Source organism: Juglans microcarpa x Juglans regia, chromosome 7S (genome assembly GCF_004785595.1).
Source record: "Juglans microcarpa x Juglans regia isolate MS1-56 chromosome 7S, Jm3101_v1.0, whole genome shotgun sequence".
Taxonomy (NCBI): Eukaryota; Viridiplantae; Streptophyta; class Magnoliopsida; order Fagales; family Juglandaceae; genus Juglans; species Juglans microcarpa x Juglans regia.
The window spans coordinates 20,951,944-20,963,973 of record NC_054607.1 but is presented as its reverse complement, the minus strand read 5'-3'; the positions used below and the strand labels follow the sequence as shown (position 1 = coordinate 20,963,973).

At 32.9% G+C, this 12,030-nt stretch overlaps 1 pseudogene; it reads left to right on the top strand.

Moving 5' to 3' along the window:
• Positions 1-1,684: 1,684 nt before the first annotated feature.
• On the top strand, positions 1,685-7,143 carry LOC121240301 (annotated as a pseudogene).
• Positions 7,144-12,030: the final 4,887 nt, after the last annotated feature.

The following is a 12,030-nucleotide window of genomic DNA, read 5'->3' as shown; positions in this document are numbered from 1 at the left end:
GCCAAATTGAATGACGACAAGACTAAGGAATTGGAGGAAGCAGCACTTGAGATAAAATGATTGAGGTCTAAGGAAAAAGAGCTACTAGCCTGATTATATCAAACAACGGATTTGAAGGTGAGATTAAAAGAGACGATGCATTTGAATAACCAAAAATGTTTGAACAATTTCAGTCAATGATGTTCCAAAACTATATGCCACCACTATAATCTTCAAATTTATCTTTTCTTTAATTGCTATTATGATGTTCCAAAACATTTGAACAATTGATGTTTAAATTACAAATTGTTTAATATTAATATGATATTTTTAATTAAATTCTGATATGTATGATTAATACAGTTCGAACGGTAAATAACTAGTTCGAACGGTAAATTACCATTTCTAATTTCATTCGAATCAAAATAGACCTATTCGAACGAAAACTACCACATTCGAATGACAAAAGAGAAATACGGACGTTCGAACAACAAATTATTTGTTTGAACAACAGTTATGTGCAAAACCTCGTTCGAACGGATATAATTTCTGAAAGTAAAATTTATTTTCGAACAGACATAATTTTTGTTCGAACACAAGTCGTTTGAAAAATTTATTAGTTCGAACGCATAAAATCTGTTCGAACACTCTGTTCGTTCGAATATGATCAAATATGGACATTAGTTCGAATGAATAAATTATATTGTTCGAATGGACATCTCGGTTCGGACGGAGAAATATTTCATTCGAACATTATATTAAGACGAAATCGGTTCGTCTCAAAAAAAATTATTCATTCGAAAGGTTTCGACTGGATTCGCCTAATTTCGTCTCTAAAAATGATTTTTTGAGACGAATTTTGATTCTCGACTCTAAAAACTTTTTGAGACGGTCTTTCTGAGACAAATTTGAGACAAAATTTTTTCGTCTCTAGATAAAATTTGAGACAAAAATTGTGTTCTTTAAGATAAAATTTTTTATCTTAAAAAATACAATCTCTTGTAGTGGGTGTAGCACGGCTTTTTTTTCTATGGCAATCGTACGTCGGAGATGATTTTAAAAGGACGTCTATCGAATATCTATAGCCGTTTATCGATCTATGCATGGGAATTCAATGTCCCTTTTGTCTCATTTGTTGGCCGTACGTATTAGTAATTGAAAGGTGATTTCGTAAATTAGCATCATATAATTTATGCTTTATCATGAAAATAAGTTTATAAATTAAATTGATTTGCCTGTGTACTTTAAATTGTAAAATTATTGTTATCGAAAGAAAAATGATTCATTGACATGATTGTAAGAAAAATAATTGTGTTACCACCGGTCGTTTCTTTTTCGGAGTTAACATGATTCATTAATTAAATAATTTTTTTTTTATCAATCACTATTCACTATCTCACACTTCACACCATCACATTTTATGAAAAAAAAAAATTTAGACATAAACCTCATTTTCATATGATTTTACTCTTATATCTTCATTTTTATTAAATATGATGAAATATGAAGATAAAAAAAAATTACATATTTTTAAGTGATATGTAGAGTGTAAGGTTTTTGTGTGGCACGACTAAAAAATAATTATAAATATGAAGTATGAGAGTGAATAGTAAATAATACATAATAAAATAAAATAAAATAAAAGACACGTAACGAGCTTTTTATAAATGGCAGGTGAGTTTCAGCAACTTCGATCACCAAAAAAAACCTCACGGCGATGGCATTGAAAGGCTATCTGGTACTCCTTGGCCTTCTAGTTCTCGTTGGCTCATTTGCTAACAGCAATGGCGCTAAGAATAAAATCACACCCAGCTATGGCATTTCTTCCCTCAACCGGACCAGTTTTCCCAAGGGTTTCATTTTCGGGGCGGCAGGAGCAGCTTATCAGGTAACAAGCCCCTGCATGCAGATGTTTTCTTCATGTTTGAGGCTTTTTTTTTTTTTTTTTTCCTTTTCTAATTTTCACTAAGATGACAAGAATATATATTGCATATATAACATGCATTGATTAATTAATGTGTTTGGATTTCAGTATGAAGGTGCAGCAAAAGAAGATGGTAAAGGCCCAAGCATGTGGGATTATTACAGCCATAAATATCCAGGTCTCTCTAGCTTTCTCTCTCTCAGCACTGAAAACACAGTGCAAATTTCTCCCACTGGATATAAAAAAATAAAAAAATAACCTTCTCTCCACAAAGACAAGGATGATGAGTTGAAGTCAAAAGTTTGTCCTACTAGCAGCCAAGCTGCATGGTTGTCGATACGTCCACTAGATTACTTCTATATATATATATATATATATATATATATTATCCTTATTAAGTATACTTTATATTTAAAAAAATTTATGGCCTAACTCTTCTCATGAAACCGATTTTACAAGATATGGTTATGCATTCCTTATAAACATGCCCAATACATTGTTTATAGGGATTGTGAGATTATTCCTTAACACTCTCCCTCACGTGCATGTCAGTATTTTTCCTGGTCCTTATCACATGATAAATAGTGTGGATTTCATTTGTCCTGTAGCAGACTTTGATACTATGAAGAAATTTATGGACCTAACTCATATCATAAAATCGGTTCTACAAGAGATGATTGTTTATTTCTTATAAACATGTCCTAGACCTTGTCCACAGGCAATGCGAGATTATTCTTCAACAATATTATATAATTTTTCCTTTATTCACATTACTTCTGTGTAAAAAAAAAAAAAAAAAACAAACAAACAAGAAGAAGAAGAAGAAGAAAGGAAAAAACAGATTATGGAATGAAAATGATCATTTCATTCATCAATGCCTTCCTGATCTAATGGATGGAATATTATTACTCTAGCTCACACGTACGTGGTCTTAACTAATTGATTGGATCTCTTCGAACTTAGTCAAGTATAAATTATAGATTTGTTTAAAAAAAATAAATATGCAGAGTTGATTGCGGATGGCAGTAATGGAGATGTAGCTGTTGATCAATATCATCGCTACAAGGTACGTATAATATGATCTTTGACTCCTCTAAAAAAATATAAAGGAAGATGCATGGAGAATTAAGAGATTTTCTAGAAATGGAAAAAACTCCTTTGTCAAAAGATTTCCATAACATGTTAATTTTCCTTTTTGTTCGTATACTGCAGCAAGATGTGGCGATTCTGAAGGATATGGGTGCAGATGCGTACAGGTTCTCAATCTCATGGCCCGATTGATTCCAAGTAAGACTACTCAATTTGGCTGCATTCCCCCCTCTTGAAAGCTTTTTTTCTGACACAAGAATTCAGGAAAAAGAGTAAGGGGAATTTAGAAATATAATCTAACAATCTGATCAAACGGGGCCTAATTTCAGCGGGAAAGATCAGCAAAGGCGTGAACAGGGAAGGAATCAAATACTACAACAACCTCATCAATGAGCTCCTGTCCAAAGGTCATGCTTCAATCTATTAATATTAATTGCATTACATTCCTCATGAATATCTATTTATGATCAAGTAGTACTACTGCTGATCATCATAATTTAATCTTGAGACTTAGGATATTAATTGAATGCTGCAGGTCTCAAGCCCTTCGTGACAATCTACCACTGGGATATTCCCCAGGCCTTAGACGATGAGTATGGTGGTTTCCTAAGTGAAAAAGTCGTGTAAGTAGTGACTGCTTGATCACCATATATATTGTTGATCGAGGACCCATTTGAGGGGATAGATTATTATCTATGTAAAAACTAAGAAAGTCTCCAAGTTTGGACCCAGATCAACATTTCCCCTGGCAATAAGTCTAATATATATGTGTGTGTAATTATATATATTCAGGGAAGATTTCCGGTACTTCGCGGACCTTTGCTTCAGAGAGTTTGGAGACAGAGTAAAGCACTGGATCACACTAAATGAGCCATGGACATACAGCAATGGAGGTTATGCACAAGGAATATTAGCACCTTTCCGGTGTTCGAGCTGGTATAGTCCCAATTGCACCGGTGGAAATTCCGCCATTGAGCCCTATCTAGTCACCCATCACCTGCTTCTTGCTCATGCTGCTGCTGTTAAAGTTTTCAAGGAGAAATATCAGGTCCCATTTATTCCCTTCTCACACACACTCAAAGATATATGTCATATATTATTGTTTGTATGTTTATTGACGTCTTATGCATGTTGACATGTACAGGCAGTGCAAAAAGGTGTAATAGGTATAACCCATGTGTGCCAGTGGATGGTGCCATACACTAATTCCAAACAAGACATCGACGCCGCTTCACGTGCTCTTGATTTCATTTTCGGATGGTATATTAATAAATTAATTCTGCATGCATCACTGCTATTTTATCTTTTCTGTTCTTTTGTTGGATAAACTGCATGTTCAATGATCATCTTTCTCTCAAACAACCATCGTATTTACAATTCACATGAAATAATATATATATATATATATATAAATTCAAATTGCAGGTTCATGGACCCCCTGACAAATGGTGACTATCCACACAGCATGAGAACGTTGGTCGGAAAGCGATTACCCAAATTCACAGAAAAGCAATCGGAGCTGGTGAAAGGGTCCTACGACTTCATCGGAATAAACTACTACACTGCTGACTATGCTGCCTATGCTCCTTCATATAATTATGTTAACAAAAGCTACGCGACTGATAGTCTTGTTAATCAAACAAGTAAGTTGCATGCATACGTGCAGAAATTCTACGTACATGCAGTATGTGAATAGCATATATATCCATTTGTATGTGTTATATGAGCAATGGTAGCTTTAACAACCCTTTACAATTTTTGTACAACTTTTTAATAAAATAATTTTTTTTTCAATTTTAAACACATCAAATCAAAATTAAAATTAAAAAAAATATTTCAAAATATTATTTTATTAGAAAATTGTAGAAAAATTGTAAAGATATAGGAAGGCTATCATTTAATTCTCGTGTTATATATGTGTGTGTGTTTGTGTATATGTATATATATATATATATATATATATATATATATATATATATATAAAAGGGTACTAAGTACTACACAGTACCCATACTTAATTTTCTTTAATTTTGTTGTGCATGCCAGCTCAGCGCAATGGGGTCCTCATTGGTCCACAGGTGTGTGTTCTAAATAAATCAACATTTATTCTTTTACTATATATCGAAAGTGATCATCATATTCATGTATCGAGAAATCCTCTTATAAAAATATTAATTCTTAAACACACAAATTGACTTATTTTTATTTGAAAGAATTTTATACATCAGTTACGTATAATTCACTTTCACATTTCACACTTATAATTTTTTTTTTATTATTTATAGGACATGTGGGTTTGTTTTTAGAGTGTAGGGGTTTTTCGTTAGGTATGAGGTAGTGATATTAGTGGCTGATAAAAAAAAATCTCATTTTGATGTGGTATATTAAATTGTAAAATTATTTTTATTATAAAATAGATCTAATATATTATATGAAATCATGTCCGTTTACGTGTTTATTTTTGTAAAACCTCTTTATAGCTAGCTGTAGTAATTCTCTAACAAAAAATGTTGTGATAACAACACTTATTGAAATATATAAAACGACCGTACGTCGTTATGGTGACTGCAACCAATTTGTTTTGATATTGTTAGTACAAAATGGAATCAAATTAGAATAAAGTTGCAGCTAGCTACCGATAAAATCCACCGGTGTAGTCTACCGATTGATTTTTACTTTTACTTGGTGATTAAAAAAATATTTTTTAATAATATTGTGATTTTATAAAAAAAAAATGTATAAAAAAATAAGGAAAACAAAAGACTATTTGGCCTTATTGGTGAAATGTCTCATGCTACACCCTCAGCACGACTCATCAAATTATGTTAATCTTTGTCTCAAATCTTGTCTAATAACATTTATTTAGGTGAAGCATTTCAAGCCTGTTTGTAAGATGAAAAAGAGCATAATTTCTCAATTAAAAATATAGCATTGAGCAAAGATCTCTCTGCTTTCAAATTACTGGTAAGCATGTATGTAAAAATTTTAATCACTGGTCCATTCGGTTTCAATATATATTAATTAACAGGCTGCTTCAAGTTGGCTTCATGTTGTTCCCAGTGGAATTCTTGATCTTTTGCAGTACACAAAGGAGAAGTATTATAATCCACAAATTTACATAACTGAGAATGGTAATTTCCAGATCTATTAATTCTATTGTTTTTTTCCATATATATATATATATATATGAGTAATGTTACATACAGTCATGGAGTGCGTAAGTGTTGTGTAGTTACTTTAAAAAAAAGTGTGATTGATTATTTAAATTTTCTTTTTTTTTTTTCATACGTCACATATTTATTCACTTTTTTCAAAATAATTGCACGACGTTTGTACACTCACGATTACAACTATCACTTATATATATATATATATATATATATATATATATATATTATATATGATCCTGATAGATATTGCTGCATATAATTAATTAATTGCAGGAATTGATGAGTTCAATAATGCCTCCTTGCCGCTAAAGGAAGCTCTTGTGGACACCCAAAGAATTGATTATCACTATCGCCATCTTTATTATCTTAACAAGGCTATCAAGTAAGTATATAGTACTACTGCTAATTCATATATATATATATATATATATATATATATATATATACACGATAATATATACCTCTGATCTCTCTCTCTCTCTCTCTCTCTTACGTACATTCACCATGCAAATATTATTCTACCTGTTGCATGTCTTTAACTTTTTTTGCATAAATATAATAGGGAGGGCGTGAGAGTGAAGGGATACTTTGCTTGGTCCTTCTTGGACAACTTTGAATGGAATTCAGGTTACACTGTTCGTTTTGGCATCTACTTCATAGATTTTAATGATAAACTGAAAAGATACCCAAAGCTTTCAGCTCATTGGTTCAAGAATTTCCTCAAGAAATATTAGATCGATCCAGCCCAAGATGTTCGATCGTTTCATCAACGCTAGCCAGCTGTCTCAACCTTTTGACGGTCTCCGGCCATTAATGAATAAGCAAAAGATCGATCATGATCATTTCTTCTCCATCTGCGTGTTCTTTAAATAAATGTCGTACGTTATCTTTCTGTAATGATTAGAACGATTGTTGAATAATATGAGACGGGAAAGATCCAGCTTGAGGAATAATTTATTATTAATAAAGCACTCATGATCATTCTGTTGTCCTAACGTTTAATTTTGGTTTTGTGCTATCAAAAAAAAAAAAAAAAAAAATTTGGTTTTGTCATTTTTCCCATATTTTATATTTTCTCGAATTTTGTTAAGATATGATCAAGATTAAATCTAGTCTTTCCAACAAACTATATGCACATGCCGCACTGAGCGTGACTAATTAATTTATATATATATATAACTTATATATATATATATTGCGCCTAAAGTTCAAATTGATCGCTCGCAAGCATGCTTGATGCATACATACATACATATCAATCGTATAATACATTCTGCAATATCAATTGTAAATATTAAATATCGTCGTTCTCCAACAAAAGTGTCCATATGATACATGAAAGCCTAATAAGTTCAACAACTAATTAATTCTTGGGTGCATTAAGAAATTAATTCCAAAGCTTTTTAGTCATCGCATAATTTTAAGTTTTTCTAGTAAATCAAGTCTTGTCATATAAAAAAAAAAAAAAAAATCTTGTCATATCAATAAAACGGATCGAGGGTATGCTTTGGCCGATGCCGGCTTTCAAATAGAATTTTTCATACAAGTATTTCTTATATATGTGTATATAAAAAGACACTAAAAAAAGTAAAGTAATATTAACATCATAAATATTAAATGTAAAAGGAATTAGAACCAATTATTAATATATTTGTAGCTGATTTGGGGGTTTCGATCTATAGCTACCGGCCTTGTTAATTAGAGTCCTCAAAGTAAAAAGTGTATGCGACCTCTCCCGAATAGGAATATAAAGTTTGAATTAATATTACTATATATACAAGCACTATATAATATCCTGCAAATAATTAGTACAAAATTAAAGTAGACCTATATAATACAACTTCCATGAGTAATGATCTAGGCTCTTACATGATAAGAGTAAGAGTAATGCTGCCCTAATAAATAAATAAAATATAAAAGAGTAAGAGTAATGTTAGACGACACAATTTTAGAATGTACAAACCGGATCCCATGTACTCTTTTAAAAAAAGTATAATCTATTATTAAAAAAAAAAAATTAATGTGAGTCTCAGATTTACTAATTTTTCTTAAAGGAAGTACGTTAGATTTGCACATCTTAGAACGATAAATATCGATCATTGCCCATTTTATATTCAATATATTTGCAGCTGACCCGATCTAGAAGGATGTACTAGAAATTTCTATAGTTTTTTTCTTTTTGGGTCGCAGTACTGTAGTCTTCTGTTAGAGATATATTAATTCCATATTTCATATATTATATTATATCCAACTCCAACTTGGAATAAATATTCTCATGTCAAACTAGCTTAGTATTGGTTTTAGGAGCCATTGATGTCATGAGCCAACCAAGCCATTATATACGTTAGAATTATGGGCATATTAACGTCTTTTTTTTTTTTTTTTTTTTAAAGCACATTGATGTTTAATGGACTAATTTAGAACCTATGGATATGGGATTCCTTTCGGTTTCTTGTAGGCCTGGCCCGGTTGTGATGAACTTGTTAGACAACCCCATGGGCGTGGCCCATAAATATTTAAGGAACCATTTGACGTTTTGCCGATGCACGTGGGGATTGGGATAGTGTTAAATTGGCACAATTCAAACTCCCCTTCATCTTAAAATTCCTTTAACCGACGGTCTATAAAAACCCTACTTTTCCTTCCAAAAAAATCCTACAACGTTGCTACTGGTAGACAGAGGAGGCAAATCATGCCACCTCGAAGATATGCTCATGAAGACATGGTGATGTATGCACTTACTACAATAGACGACGTTGATGGTCAGGAACCTTCTAACTATTTAGAAGCTGTCAAAAGTAAGGAGTCTGCCCAATAGTGCACAACGATGATTGAGGAGATTGAGTCTCTTCACAAGGACCAAACATGGGATTTGGTTAAGTTGCCTAAGAAGATGAAGACTGTTGGTTGCAAATGGGTCTTCAAAAGGAAAGGGGAAATCCAAGGTATTGCAGATGCAAGATATAAGATATGCTTAGTTGCAAAAGGCTACAGTCGGAGAGAATGCATCGACTTCAATGAAAGGGGTTCATTGTTCAAGGAAAGGAAGATCATGTGTGCAAATTAAAGAAATCATTGTATGGTTTGAAGTAGTCTCCAAGGCAATAGTATAAGCATTTTGATTCTTTTATGATAGATTATGGTTATTTAAGGAGTAGTTATGATAGTTGCGTTTATCATAGGCAGTTATCTAATGGGTTTTTCATTTATTTGCTACTGTATGTCTATGATATGCTTATTGCTGCTAAAAGCATATCTGACATTAGCTTGTTGAAAGCACAACTCATAAATGAGTTTGAGATGAAAGACTTAGGTGCTGCAAAAAAGATTTTGAGGATGGAGATTCACAGAGGTAGGAAAGCTGAAAAGTTGTACTTCTCCCAGGGAAAGTACATTGAGAAAGTTTTTCAGAGATTTGGAATTTCTAATTCCAAACCAGTAAGTACACAACTTGTTAAACATTTTAAACTTTCAGCATCTCTGTCTCCTCAGACAGACGAGGAGGAACGGTTCATGACTAGTGTTCCTTATTCCAGTGCAGTTAGTAGTATTATGTATGCAATGGTTTGTACTCGTCTAGATATTTCACAGGCAGTGAGTGTTGTTAGAAGGTACATGGCTAATCCTAGTAGAGCTCATTAGCAAGCTGTGAAATGGATACTCAAGTATTTGAGTGGCACTTCGAACATTGGTTTATTTTTTTTTATAGAGAAATTGACTACAATTCGAGGATGGTTGGTTATGTTGATTTTGATTATGTTGAGGACTTAGATAAGAGAAAATCATTGGCAGAGTATGTTTTCACTTTGTGTAATTCTGCTATTAGTTGTAAAGCAACACTATAATCTACTGTTGCTTTATCAACTACAGAAATAGTGTATATGGCAGCAACCGAGGTTGTTAAGGAAGCCATTTAGTTGAAAGGCCTGATCAATGATTTGGGGTTATAGTAGCAGGATGCAATTTCAATGTTTTGTAATAGTCATAGTGCAATACATTTTATAAAAAATCAAATGTATCATCAGAGAACAAAGCATATTGACGTCAGGTATCATTTTCTTCGAGAAATTGTTACATATGACGTGTTAGAAATTCAGAAGATTAATACTACTGAGAATCCAGTAGATATGATAACAAAGCCAGTTCCAGTATACAACTTTAAACTTTGTTTGGACTTGATTGGTGTTCGGGGTAGGTTTTTCCCTTAGGAGATTTGGGGGAGGGGGTCGGTTCTTTAGTTACTGGATTCTTGTTAAACTTGGTAGAATTCAAGCCAAGGTGGAGATTTGTTGAGAGGTGAATTGAATTTTGTTGAAAAAACACCTCTACGAATTGCTCACTATAGCGGTGTCTCGGCTACTCAAGCAATGACTCGCCCAGTGGGTTCGCTCATCAATAGTTCGACAGTGAGCTCAAGCTGGACACAACCCAAGAGTTCACTCAACATTTGCTTGACACTCAACTCGAGTGGGATGGCATCCGAAGAGATCACTCATCAGTTGCTCGACACTCAGCTCGAGCGGAATGGTATCCAGAGAGTTCGCTCAACACTCAGTTCGAAGTGAGATGACAACCCAAACGTTCGCTCGAGCGAATGTTCATAAATCAGGGTCCGCATCGTTTAAATATAAATATGAATGTTTCAACATTTATTTATTATCTTTTTACCTTTTAAGGTTGCCAAAATTTGTATTGAAGAGAGAGGTCCTCTTTATGATATTCCCAAGAGTGTTTTGATACTTTGGAAAGAAGATTTTGTAATTAATCTCTTGTATTCTATCTTTATTGATAGTGAATTCATTGAAACCGACCCCGCCAGTGGACGTAGGCTCACATTGAGCTGAACCAGTACTTAAATCTTGGTATATTGTGTGTGATTATCGTTATGCTCTTTTGTTTACTTCCGCTATTATTTACTTCAACTCAGCCTTTGATAACCGGTTCATCCCAACAAAGCCCACACATGATTTTCCATCTCTACAAAAAAAAAAAGATTAAAATCTTATGCACACTTGTATTCCCTTGATTACTAATTAATATAGTAATTTGAATAGAGATTAATGTTCAAATTTTGAGGATGTGAATAAACCAATATTAACTGCTTGTAGTAGTTTTGTGCAAGCGAGATATACACATGATTGATCCTTCGGATTAAAGCCTAGTACGTACGCGGTATAAGTGATCTATGTAGAGTATTTATGCATGAAAGCATGTGTGAAAGATTGCAAGAACTCGATCCACATCGCTGACATGACAAAATTTAATTTACAAGTGATTTAGTTTTTAAAGTAAACTAGATTGCAAGAACAAGTACAAGGAGCAATAGTACTACCCTGCATTTAAAATTAAGTGATTCGTAGTCGTTACATATTGACAAGCTAATGATATAAATTTTAAGTTATTATCACTTTAGTGTTAGCAAAGAATCTATTTAAGATCTATCGTATTGACTAAAAAAATAAAATAAAACTCTATAATAATTATTAATGAGTAACAAAATGATTTTAGGTGGAAGCTCATGATACATGTGTGTTTTTTTATGAGAATAAGAACTCCACGTGATGCTGATGATCATATCTAAGTTGACACGGAAAAGACAATAGTCCTTTTACCCACATTATATGTGGAATTATTGCAAGGTTTTGGCCACTAAAATGTTGATGATCAATGCCGTGTCGTACGTGGTAATTTAGGCAGGCAGGGGTACTTAATCCTCCAAAACTTTACTTCTGTATAGATGCATGCATACTGCTTTTCCGTTTTCGTGTATAGATCAACCAGGAAAAAATAAAAAATAAAAATTATTGGGTTAAAGTATGAATGAGATAATATTTTAATTGTTCTGTCATCTCGAAGAAGAGACTCGAA